Source organism: Nicotiana sylvestris, chromosome 11, assembly GCF_000393655.2.
Source record: "Nicotiana sylvestris chromosome 11, ASM39365v2, whole genome shotgun sequence".
NCBI lineage: Eukaryota > Viridiplantae > Streptophyta > Magnoliopsida > Solanales > Solanaceae > Nicotiana > Nicotiana sylvestris.
In genome coordinates, this window is record NC_091067.1 from 56,245,763 (window position 1) to 56,258,384 (window position 12,622).

General features: G+C 33.9%; 1 long non-coding RNA gene and 1 other non-coding gene across 2 annotated transcripts; one reads left to right on the plus strand and one right to left on the minus strand.

Annotated features, from left to right (window-relative positions):
• Positions 1–2,327: 2,327 nt before the first annotated feature.
• LOC138882201 (uncharacterized) lies at positions 2,328–5,324 on the minus strand. Its single transcript, XR_011403660.1, has 2 exons — positions 5,268–5,324; positions 2,328–3,670 (listed from the first exon to the last, which is right to left on the minus strand). It is a non-coding gene; the product is annotated as an uncharacterized lncRNA (long non-coding RNA).
• Positions 3,060–3,166, plus strand: LOC138882434 (small nucleolar RNA R71). The gene has a single exon (XR_011404038.1). It is a non-coding gene; the product is annotated as a small nucleolar RNA R71 (small nucleolar RNA).
• Positions 5,325–12,622: the final 7,298 nt, after the last annotated feature.

Genomic DNA, 12,622 nt, shown 5'->3' on the forward strand with positions numbered 1-12,622 from the left:
ATCGAACCGAAAACTTCCAAAATTCAACTTTCGGCATTTCAAGCCTAATTTAGCTACGGACCTCCAAAACACGATCTGAACACGCTCCTAACCCCAAAATCACCCAACGGAGATAACAGAACCATCGGATTTCCATTCCGAGGCCATCTTCACACTATTCCAACTACAGTCAACTTTCCAACACTTAAGCTCTCATTTAGGGACTAAGTGTCCCAAAACTCTCTGAAACTCAAAACAGAATATCCCGGCAAATCACATTAGCAGAAATAAACTTGGGGGAAGCAGTTAATAGGGGATCGGGGCGTTAAATTCTTAAGACGATCGGCCGGGTCGTCACACTTATCAACTTCTATCCCTTTAGCAATGATTTTATGTCCTAAAACAATTCCCTCAGTAACCATAAAATGACATTTTTTCCAATTAAGAATTAAGTTTGTCTCTTCACATCTATTAAGAACTAAGGTTAAATGGTGAAGACAATCCTCAAAACCCTTGCCGAAGAGTGTAAAATCATCCATGAAAATTTCAAGAAATTTTTCAATTATGTCAGAAAAAATTGCAGACATGCAACGCTGAAATGTGGCATGAGTGTTGCACAACCCAAAGGCATTCTCCTATATGCATATGTTCCATGAGTACATGTGAAAGTTGTCTTATCTTGATCTTCTGGTGCGATTGGTATTTGGTTATACCCTGAATATCCATCAAGAAAACAATAAAATATATACCCTACAATTCTTTCTAACATTTGATCAATAAATGGTAAAGGAAAGTGATATTTTCTAGTGGCATCATTAAAACGTCTATAATCTATACAGACTCTCCATCCGGTGATGGTCCTGGTAGGTATTAATTCATTATTTTTATTTTTTATCACTGGCATACCTCCCTTTATTGGTACTACCTGAACAGGACTTACCCAAGGGCTGTCTGAAATAGGGTAAATAATACCTGCCGCCAAAAGCTTTACAATCTCTTTTTTTACCACTTCCTACATTGTTGGGTTTAATCTCCTTTGGGGTTGGACTATCGGTTTGTAGATATCCTCCATGAGGATTCTGTGCGTACAAATTGCTGGATTAATTCCTTTGATATCTTCTACAGTCCATCCCAAGGCTCCTTTGTGTGCTTTCAATACTTCAATCAATCTTTCTTCCTGTTCTGTAGTTAGAGAAGATGAAATAATTACTGGAAATAATTCATGCTCAAGATAGACATATTTCAAATGAGAAGGGAGAGTTTTGAGTTCAATTTTTGGTTAAACTTCTTCTAATTGCATGTCCCCTTCCTCATAATCTTTTTCCAATAATTTTGCATCACTTCTGATAGTCGGATCTTCATCCTGTGTGGTGCCAGATTTTGCCAAACATCTCTCCATTGAGTCAGAAATTAATTGATCATCTTTGAATTCATCTATAAGATTATTAATCATGTCAATTGAAAAGCATGAAGATGATGTATCATCTTCTGAGAATCTTAGTATCTTTTGAATATCAAAAATAACTCTTTCTTCATCAACTCTTAAAATTAGTTGTCCTTGATGGACATCTATTATTGCTCTGCTTGTTGCAAGAAATGGTCTACCCAAAATAATTGGTTCATCAGGACACTCCTTCATTTCAAGTACGATGAAATCTATAGGAAAAATAAATTTATCTACTCTTACAAGCACATTTTCAATTATTCCCTTTGGTCTCTTAATACTTTGATCAGCAAATTGAAGTGAAACACCTATGTCTTTCATTTCACCAAGATCTAATTTTTAAAAAATAGAAAGTGGCATCAAATTTATTGAAGCTCCAGAATCACAAAGTATTTTTTCAATGTATACTCCTCCCAGAGTACATGGAAAGGTAAAACTACCTGGTTCACCAAGTTTTTGTGGTAGCTTATTTTGAAGTATAGCACTGCATTTTTCAGTAAGCATTACCACATAAACTTCTTCCAATTTCCTTTTGCTTGACAAAATTTCTTTCAAAAATTTGGCATATGAAGGCATTTGTAATAAAGCATAAATAAAAGGAATGTTAATGTGAATTTATTTAAAATATCCAAAAACTTTGCAAATTGATTATCCGGCTTTTCTCTTTTCATCTTTTGTGGGAAAGGAATTGTAACAGGGAAAGAAGTCAAATTTTTAGTATTTTTTTCTTCTTTTTTCTTGGCTTCTTTCTCTTCTGATGGTTGAGAGGGTGTCTTAACATTCTTATCTTTGCCTGCCTATTGTTCTAATTGATTCTTTTCTTGTTTGTTTGCATAGGGTTCATCAAGAGTCATACTGACCGTAAGGCAATGGCCTTAAGGTGTTCTTTTGGATTTTTCTCTGTATTGCTTGGTAAAAGACCTTGAATCTTTTCAGACACAAGAGTTGCCAATTGGCTTAACTGAATTTCAAGATTTTTTAGAGCTAAATTTTGACTTTTCATTTTTTCATCAGTAAACTTAATGTACTTGTACAAAAGGTCATCAAGACTTGGATGGCCTTGTTGAGGCCTTTGCTGATATAGATTTGCTTGCTTATAAGGTCTGAAATTTTGTTGTCCACGATTTTGATTTATATATCCGGGTGGACTCTGTACCTGTTGCTTTTGGTAGTTTTGAAAGTTTTCAGCACCATTTGCATTGCTCCATTGAAATCCTGGATGTTTTTGTGGTAATGGACTTCCAAAAATATGGCTTGTATCTGATGGCATTGACTTGTTCATCATTTTGATTGGTTTCTTGACATTCGTGGTTTAGATGATTTCTCCACACAAGTCACAAGCCTCAGGCTGGCTTGGTTGTTGTGTATTTACCTGAAAAGATTCAAATTTTTGTGCCAAAGAAACAATCTGTTGTGTTAGTGTATTTAAAGCATCCACCTGATTTACTGTAGCAGCTTTCTTAATGATTACACGCTCAGATGGCCACTGCATGGCATTTTTAGAAATTTCATTAAGCAATTGCAATGCTTCTTCTGTGGTTTTTCCCATTATGGAACCTCCTGCAGCTGCATCTATTACATTTCTAGAAGATGGTTTCAAACCATGATAAAAAATGTACTACTTCTATATTCAGGAATGTCATGATGTGGACATTTCCTTAACATTGTTTTCAATCTTTTCCAAGCTTGATAAACTGACTCAATGTCAGTCTGCAAGAAGTTAGAGATATCCTATCTTAACTTTGTTGTTTTAGTAGGAAAAAATATTTATTTAAAAATTTCTGAGTCATTTGGTCCCATGTGGTAATAGACCCTTGCGGCAAACTTCGTAACCAAGTTTTGGCCTCTCCTTTTAAAGAAAAAGAAAATAACCTTAACTTAATTTCTTCAGGAGGTACTCCATTATACTTTGCAGTTTCAACCAATTCTAAAAGGTCAATTAAGTGACTATGTGGATCTTCACTTAGATAACCAGTGAAAATGCAAGATTGTTGAATTGTTTGAATCAGGCCTGTCCTGATTTCAAAGTTATTAGCTGCTACTGGAGGTTTCCTGACACTAGATTCACAATTAAAGCGATCAGGTCTAGCATAATCCCTTAGGATTCTGTTTGCTGGTCTTGGTGCCACTTCATCAAACTGCTCCTCTACATGAGCTGGTGGTGGAATTTGCAGTGGATTGTTATCATCTTCTAATTGATGCTCCATTTTGTTACAAGTTATGTTTTGAGACGATATTTGTCCTTTCCTGCACAATCGCAAAGTTTTTTCAATTTCATGATCGTAATTAGCCGACTCTTTTGTAGAAGAGCGGGTCATAAACTATTTGAAATTAAAGTAAAATAAAGACAGTTCCTAAAATAGTAATAGATAATTTTTAAAAATGAATAAAAAAATAGTACGGTAATATTATAGTTAACTAAAATAATAAGTTGTAACTAACCATCAAAAGAAATAATATAATACTAATTATATTATATGAAAAAAAAATTCAATAATAAATCAAGTATGCTGAAGGATTAAAGTACTATCAATTGAAAAAATATTGAACAAAAATATTATTTTATAAAAATATAGTAAAAGTAATAGTTATAATAATAGTAATATAGAATAGTACAAAAGATACTTTTAGAACTAGAATAGTAAAAACAAGTACTTACAATTATTATAATAATAAAAAAAATAATAGAATATACTAAAAATGACAAATAAAAAAAATGAGATTGTGAATCATAAAACTAATATATTATACTATTATATAGATGTTAGTACTAAAAATAATAATATAATAATAAAATATAAAATAAAGTAAGTTGAAGTACTAACTACGAGGGATTTCTTTTTATTTTTATTTTTTTATATATACTTTTTTACAAGATTATATAGAATTGCTCATAATAGTAGTAACAATTATGATAGTAGTATGTAGGAGATAACATTTTGAAGGAAAAATTAACAATATAATAAATTCTCAAATTAGTAATAAAATATTTAATCTGGAGTAAATATGTGCCAATCCTCGGCAACGACGCCAAAAATTTGACGAAGCTTGTGTGTATAGGATTTGATGCTCATACTCTGTCAAATTCTAGTATAGTTTATGATATCGTCTCACAGGGATTGGACAATCTAAGCTACAAACTTATAATATTTTGACTACTATATATATTTAAAAAGAGTTGGGAATCGTTGAATTCACTTGATATATTATTACAATATAATCTCGGTTTCATACGTATTTCTCTAAAGAATAATTGTTTATTGCTAATACAATTATATTTTTACACTAAGAAATAAATAAATAATTAACACTCCGTGAGGTTATGTCAATTAATTGATTTAAAATTAGTGACGATTAAATTGAAATATCTTGCTTGAATTGTGTTCAACGTAGTAAAAACTTCGTGAGAATATTTTTACTAGAAAATTAATAATCTTGCCTTCAACAATTCCTCCGTGAGAATTAAAACTGAGGAAAGCAAGATTATAGACTTGAAATAATAATCTTACTAAAAATTACTTTCACTCTAATATTCTATTCATCAGTTATTATATATTAATTTTGCTCCGTGAGAATTACAAAATTAATATAAGAATAACTTAGATATAAAATATGTAGATGTGATAATAATGATTAAAAAATCATCATTCCAGCACAGTATGAAATGTAAATAGAGTTTCATGCCAAGAATGTATTGAACTGAGATAGTATTATAATTATATTAAGCTTCATCAACTATCCCAACAAAAAGAAATTACTCCATTATGAAGTAAGAAAGCTAAAAAAATACTTTCAAAAGACTAAGAATATTTTTACTACAAAAAGAAAGACTAGAGGAAGAGACCAAGATTACTCTTCTCTTTCTCTTTAGAAACTTAGAAAAAACTAGCTAGGAAATTGGATACAAAGAGGGATGATCTTTCTTCTACAAACATATGCCTATTTATAGGAAAATTTCTACAAGACCTTGGTGAGAATTTGCAAGATAATATCAATATATCATATGGCCTTGATGAGAAATTGACATGGCAATTTGTCATGAAATTTTGGTGAGAATTTGCCATAACTTTTATATCTCTTGACTTTGTGTAGTCTTAGATGAAGTTGTCACAGATGTATCCTTCTTCCTTGAACTGTAGGTTCTTTCTTTTTCTCTTTTTTCATGTATTCTTTTTCCTGCAAGAATTGTTAGAAAAGTGCGAGAATAGGATATAAATTGGTCATGTTTTATATCTAAAATATTATATTTTTTATTAAAATATAAGAATAATTTATATCCATCACGAGCTTATTACATTTTATACCTTATTACATTTTATACCCCATAGAATTTCTAATGTTTTTACTCGCCTATCATTATCCTTAGTTAGTTACCTCCATGCCCTTGTGCTCTTAGGGTTGCTTCTGAATTGAAATTTCAATTGTCTCCATAGTGACACTCTCTTTTATTTTCGTAACAGTTATACGTTACATTTTACTACCCCAACTCCTATCTAAATATTTCTCAAGGATTACGATGTCGTATCTACGAGATTGAATTTTCTATACGGCTTGACTACGTTTATCTTGCATGATCTACTGATTTATCTGAGACATATTGTCTGGCCATAACTAGGCTCTTCCTGAATCAACTAACCACTCATCGGTACATGCTCATATCTATATTATGTGTAACCTCTCTTGGGTTATTTCCTTTGTCTTAACTTACCTCTCGCACTGGCTCATTATGTATCAAGTGTTCATTCACACTTACTATCAATAACATCCTGGTCGGGAACCCTTACTGCCTCTTCTTGACATCGTCCTTGAATAATGTTCTGGATTCGTAACATATTTGTAGCATCTGAAGAAATGCAATCTCATTCCTTTCGCCTTTTTACCGCATTTTTCTTTACTATTCCATAGTTACTTGAACTACATAACTCCAACTTACTACCATATCACATCGTCTTCCCCTCTTTTGGGAGTACTAGCATTTAATGCTATGAAGATTTACCTATATATGGTTTACCTCTTCATCTTTGGCGTTTTTTCACATCTTCACTGACTCTTACTAGCCTTGCCGTAATTCTTCTCAACCAGGGATAACTGAATTCCTTACGCACGAGGGTGACACCTAGTATAACTGGCACACTTAGTCCCTTAAGCTTAACTCTGCTCACAGTGCTAGATTTAGAGAAGTGTCTTCCTGAATGACCTTTAAAGGTTATTCTTCCTTTGTCCATTCTATCATTTCTGGAACACGATTTCTGAAATTCTTACGATGCCGACTATTATCGAATCCTTCGGTCCCTAAATCATGTTCGATTTTTTTCTTGTTTACTAGCCCATACTAATTTCTATTACTCCGGAGGTCTAACTTAGCCTTCTAGTAATCATGTTGGAGTCACCAACTCATTTCTCGAAATAAGGATATTACTTTATGGCTTTTGCTCTTTATTGTCTCAAGGCTTGTCACCTCTTATCTTTTCCTTCACTTGGCTATAGACTATGTCATCCTGTCATATTTTGATTTACCGTTATCACCAATTTATCACATCTTACTCATATACTTCATTTACTCTCTTCTTATTCTCCTAATAATATCTCTATCAATTACCTTATTCTGAAAACTTCAACAAAATATTTTTTCACTTTTAGCTCCCTTTGCTCCATCTACTAGCTCTTTGGGTCACCTAACATTCTCTTTTGACTAGGGGCGGGAGCAATACTAAGGTAAATATTTATCGCTTATAGGATTCCACTGCATATCTTCTGACATTTTTGAACATTCTAGTATTCATGTCTGACTGTTATTCTAGAGTGCACCATCTGGGCATCTCACAAGGAGATATATTACCAGGTTTGCACCATCCTTCGAAAATATTATCTAATGATAATAATCCATCCACCATTTTGGGTCACTCTAACCCTAGATGGATCCTGATATCCCATCTTTCTCTTAAACTATAAATGTTAGCTCCCATATTGCATAACTGAGATGGGTGTGAAAAATTGTATATATCTCTATTACTGTGGACAGTAACTCAGAATACTTATATTTCTCTGCCTGAATAGTAAATACATATAATCTTCACTAACAGGGTACCCCGTAACCTTCTTCACCTTGCTTCTTTTACTTGTTGAAAGTTGTATCTACCTTTTAATTCTCTTCTTGCTTTTTATAGAAAAGGTGGATAGATATTAATGAATTAGGATTCCTTATCAAGAAGCTTACACGTCTTAGTACACGCATGATCTGTGGAAGACCTCACATTTACTCATCATAAGCATAATGCAAAATTGAGTTCTTCTGACTTAACTCTTCCACAGCCACATTAAATCGCATACCAACTATCTTTCTAGATATAGGTATTGTTGTATTACAAATAAAATAAAATTTAGGAGTTTGAATTTTTACAAATGAGCTCTACCACACGATCTAGAGTAAGAAGAAAGAGTGACAGACCTAAATGCCCTATAGCCTCCTGTTTATAAGTATGGTGTACAACACACCCATAAACAAGACTCTACTAGACACAACTTGTAGACTCCCTAGGATAGAACTGCTCTGATACCAATTTGTTACACCCCAAACCTGAAGAGGCATGGCCGGCACCCGATGCCATACTCGGTCCGAGCATACCATTCTGTAATTATGAACTCTAGAGGGGTAACCCTACTTAGGCCGGTGAGGCCTTATTCTGAATCATCTGAAAATAACGTCTCTCTCATGTGAGGGTAAACATACCCAAAAGCTGATATATATAACTGTGCAGGCCAACGAAGCCGCCATGAACAACTACTGCTATACAAAATATACAGGACGATTTTAGCTCGATAGTTGTGAAAATATTGTAATACAGTGTACATATATATAGACTTTATACTCTCTTGGCTTAAAGAAGACAATGCTAAACTGAATATAATGTCCCGATACGGGAGAATATTGTAACTTATAAGACTAGGATAATGTCTATAAATCAGGAATACGAACTTCTCTTTATGTCTCGTTATCAAACATATGTAGTTACGAGGTCATGCCAAAATGAAGGAAAGGATTATCCTTAACATACCTTAATTCCATTGAGTCCTTAATACCTTCCAAGCAATTATTCAAAAAAACTCAACTTAATATACCACAGCATAAGGAGATTCAAAATCAGTGCAGAGTAAAGGCTAAGTCCGCAATTTAAACTAGTAGCTCATTTACATAAATTTAGGCAGCATCTCCCTTGTAACAAAGCTCTCCTCCAATATCATGTACCAACAACAACAAGAACACAACAATAAAAATATGTATGCATCATTTTCCAACCTTATCTCCATCACAATATACCACAAAATAGCCCACACACCCTAATCACTTCGTACATAAAACGATAACCAAAGTAGTGTCAAACAACCTAAAAAATATAACGAGGAATGGCAAGACCACCATTCCGTTATTATGTGGTGTTTATCCACACCTTTTCTCCTCCAAAACTCTATAAGACATCAGCACAAGAGTCCAACACGAGTGGACTACAAAATAGTCCATTAAAAGTGAAATAAATCAAACTTACGGCTTCCGATCATCGTCCCGTGAGTTCTAACTATTAGAAAATGAATTTATCAACCTTCCTTGATATTTAAAAGCTTAAATACAGAAATTAGGCATTTTCTTAACTATGAAGTACCTTCCAAAACTCAAACTATAAAGAAAAAGAGAGGCGATATAGCGATACTTACGTCGTAGGGATCGTTCTAATGTTATTGCTTCTTAAATTCATACTCAGGATATTAATATTCTTTAAAACCCTTGTAGAGAGCTTAAGCGTAAGTTTATGGGGGTTCTCTGATCGTGTTCTATGAAAAAAATGAAGAGAAAGAAGATTTAAAACCTATATATATATATATATATCAACTTTTGAAAAGTCAAAGAGGTACTAGCTTGGCACCCTAGCATTGGCCCTTCTTCTGACACTTATATCTTTTTATCCGAATGTCGTATGAACAAACGGTTAAGAGCATTAGAAACTACATTCCAAAACCTTCACTTTGGTTTGTAATATCTCCCAAAAAGACCTCATAAAATACTGTTGATACCCAATTTTTCCCTATGTATTTCTTTTACATGCAAATACTTTCAAATAATATATAGGTGCATACATAAGCATGCCCAAAGTGTTTTGGTATTTTTCCCAATTTTTTAAAGACCTTTAAAACTAATTTATTGTCCATTTTAGCAATGCAAAATTCAATAATTATTCCCAAAATTATCATTTCGGTGAATAATTTATTTATTCCTCATATTTACACCAAAATATAATTAAGGTTATATTTGTATATTTTTTACAAATTTATTTGGTATTTTAAAGGCTAAATTGCATATAATTGCAGTTTTTAGCCTACTTTAGGATTTAATAGAATTTTATAATTATGAAATTGGTTCCAATATTTTTAAATTGATATTTATATACTATTAACAGATCCAGTGCTTTTAATTTGCTTTTAAAATCATTTTTTACTATTTTTATAAAATAAAAAGGAAAAACTGGCTATTTAACATTTTAGCCTCATTTCATTACAATTATAGCCCATTTGGATTTCAATTTCAACCCCCAATTTGCCCAATCCAAATTTCCCAATTTACAGCCCCATTTCGATTGGAACCCGACCCATACACCCGGTCCAGCTCCGATCTAATCTGAGTCGTTGATCAAATGAGATCAACGACCCAGATTTTATTTCCTAAATTAAATCCCAAAAAACCCCTCCCCCCAGACCCCTCATTTCCAAGACGGTATCTCTCTCTCTCTCTCTATACAGACTCTTGCTCTCCCTTCCCTCTAGAACCTTCTAGTTCTCTCCGATGAATCCACCACCTCTCCGGCCACCTCCAGCCTCACCTCTCTCGACCACCAGCTGCCGTGAAACCTTGTCTTATTGATTCCCTCTATCTTCGAGACCCCAGAAGCCTCCACCATACAAGATGGTCACCGGAAGCTTTACCTGGTTTGTCTCCGGCCTTTTCCTGATGGGTTTTGGTCCGATGGTGCTACTAACACCATTATTGACACGTTTCACAGCCAGGTTTCTTACCTCTCACTGGTTTTACGAAACCCTAATTTCTACCTAGACCTCTTAAATCTCTGTCTTTTTAACGATTTTTAACTTACTCTTTTGTGTTTTACACTACTCTCTACTCGATCTTTACGATTGCTCAAGTTTTCAACGCTTTGTTCTTCTTTTAAAAATAGGGTTTCTGAACCTCTTTCGAAATCACTATATCTTCTAATTGTTTTTAGTACTGTATGTTTGTGTTGGTATTTCTGCTTGTTTGCGTAATCTTCTGGTTTATTTCCCGATTTCTATGTGTTAATTTTGTTCTAACGTTCCACTGATTCTGTGATTTCTTACTTAGGGTTCTTTGGTTTTGTGCCTACTGTGTTTAAATAGGTCTAATTGTTTTCTATTTACTAAATGTTCTGCCGATTCTGTGCATCTCTTCGAATCCCTGATTTTTTGTATGTGATTTCTTTGGAAGTTTTCCACTGATTTGAGTCACTTCCTTGTTTGCGAGATGCTTTCCTTACTTAGTGCTGATTCCCTGTGATTCTCAATCTCGTCTGTGACTTCCTGAACCAATTTTTTTATTCGTCTGTAATCCGTCTGTTTATGTGCACAATATACTTTTATTTTTACTTTCCTTACTTGTAATTATTTTGTACTCAGTCCCTATTACACGCTTCATGCTATTCCTGTTAAGGAAATATTAGTCTTGCAAACATCTTCCTTATTTGATGCAATTTGTACCGTTTGAGCTATGACTCCCTAATTGAAGGAAATCCGAGTTTTTAAATTGATTCTAATAAGTATTCTTTCTATAATTATAATCAGTCTATACGTATTACCTTATTTTCCACTTATTTTCAAGAACTATAAGTACTCTACCCTCTCTTTAGCAAAAAAGACATTCAGTGTTCTGAACTCTCTCTTACACACATAAGCATACTCACTGTTCTCTCTTGTTTTTCTACACATCCTCTCTCACTTCCCCTGTTGACTACTGATTACTCAATCGGCTGAAAGCCAAGACTGAGTGATTTTGGGACTGCTCTACTATTCTACTGCTCTATACATTGCTGCTTGCTTGGTCTGCATACTACTGCTCTACTTCTCTGCACACTACTGCTCTATATTATCTCATCCTCGACTGGTATGCCCTCTATTTGATTTACAGCTTCCAAAATAATATGTTTTTATACATACTGCACTTTATCTTATTTCTTTCATACTTCTACTTATGGTTCTGCTGTCTTCATTGCAATTAGCATGCTTTTTGCTAATTCATTGATGTGATCATCTTTCCTGTAGTTCAGCCTGTCTATGTTTCATTTACTTGTTAATACATTTCTTCCTTACCCCCTATCCCCAATACGTTATCAGTCTGTATTCATAACTCTTCCTAGCTATTAAATAATCCTGAATCTCTTTGGGAGGGAGTATGACTGTTGAAGGCTGAAGTGTTTTCTCTGATGTCTATGCTCTTACATGTGAACTATTTGTCCCCATTTCCCTTTTTCCCTATTTGTGTTTACTTCCCTGAACTATATGTGGTATTTTGGCTCTGAGATTGTCTAAATTGTCACATTGTTTTCTTTCAAAACTGGTTCTACATGGATCATTTTTTTAAACTGTTTTTCAACTCAATTTCTTTAAAAACTATGCCACGCACTCTCACTAATCCTAGAGTTTAGGTTCTACCCCCTTCGTGTAAGCATTGCCTTGGGTACCCTTGAGTACTTATTGAACTTTAATACACAAGGCTGGTAATCCCACACTACACTTGTTCAACATTTTGGTAGTGTTTGGGTGCTGGTATTGGCCAAGGATCTCAATGGGCCCTTAGGGAGCTTTGCCGCACCCAAACCATGGCAAAGGTTGTGAAACTCGAAAGAAGTGAGGTTGGAAGATTGGGCCTGGTTAAAGGCTCCCTATAGAGTAACTTCTTGTTTTTCTTTACTTATGTAATTCAGCTATCATGGTTTGTAATAACTTGTAAATAACTGATTGGGGCTATAGCGAAATTGGGTGGGATTACGCATGCTTAGTTTAAGTAATGGGTAGAAAACATGTCTATAGGGATTTACTTACCTATTTGTGTAATAGAAACCATGTATATGACATGCATCTTACATATAGAAATCCTGCTCTAGGCTCTTTACTTTCAGATTG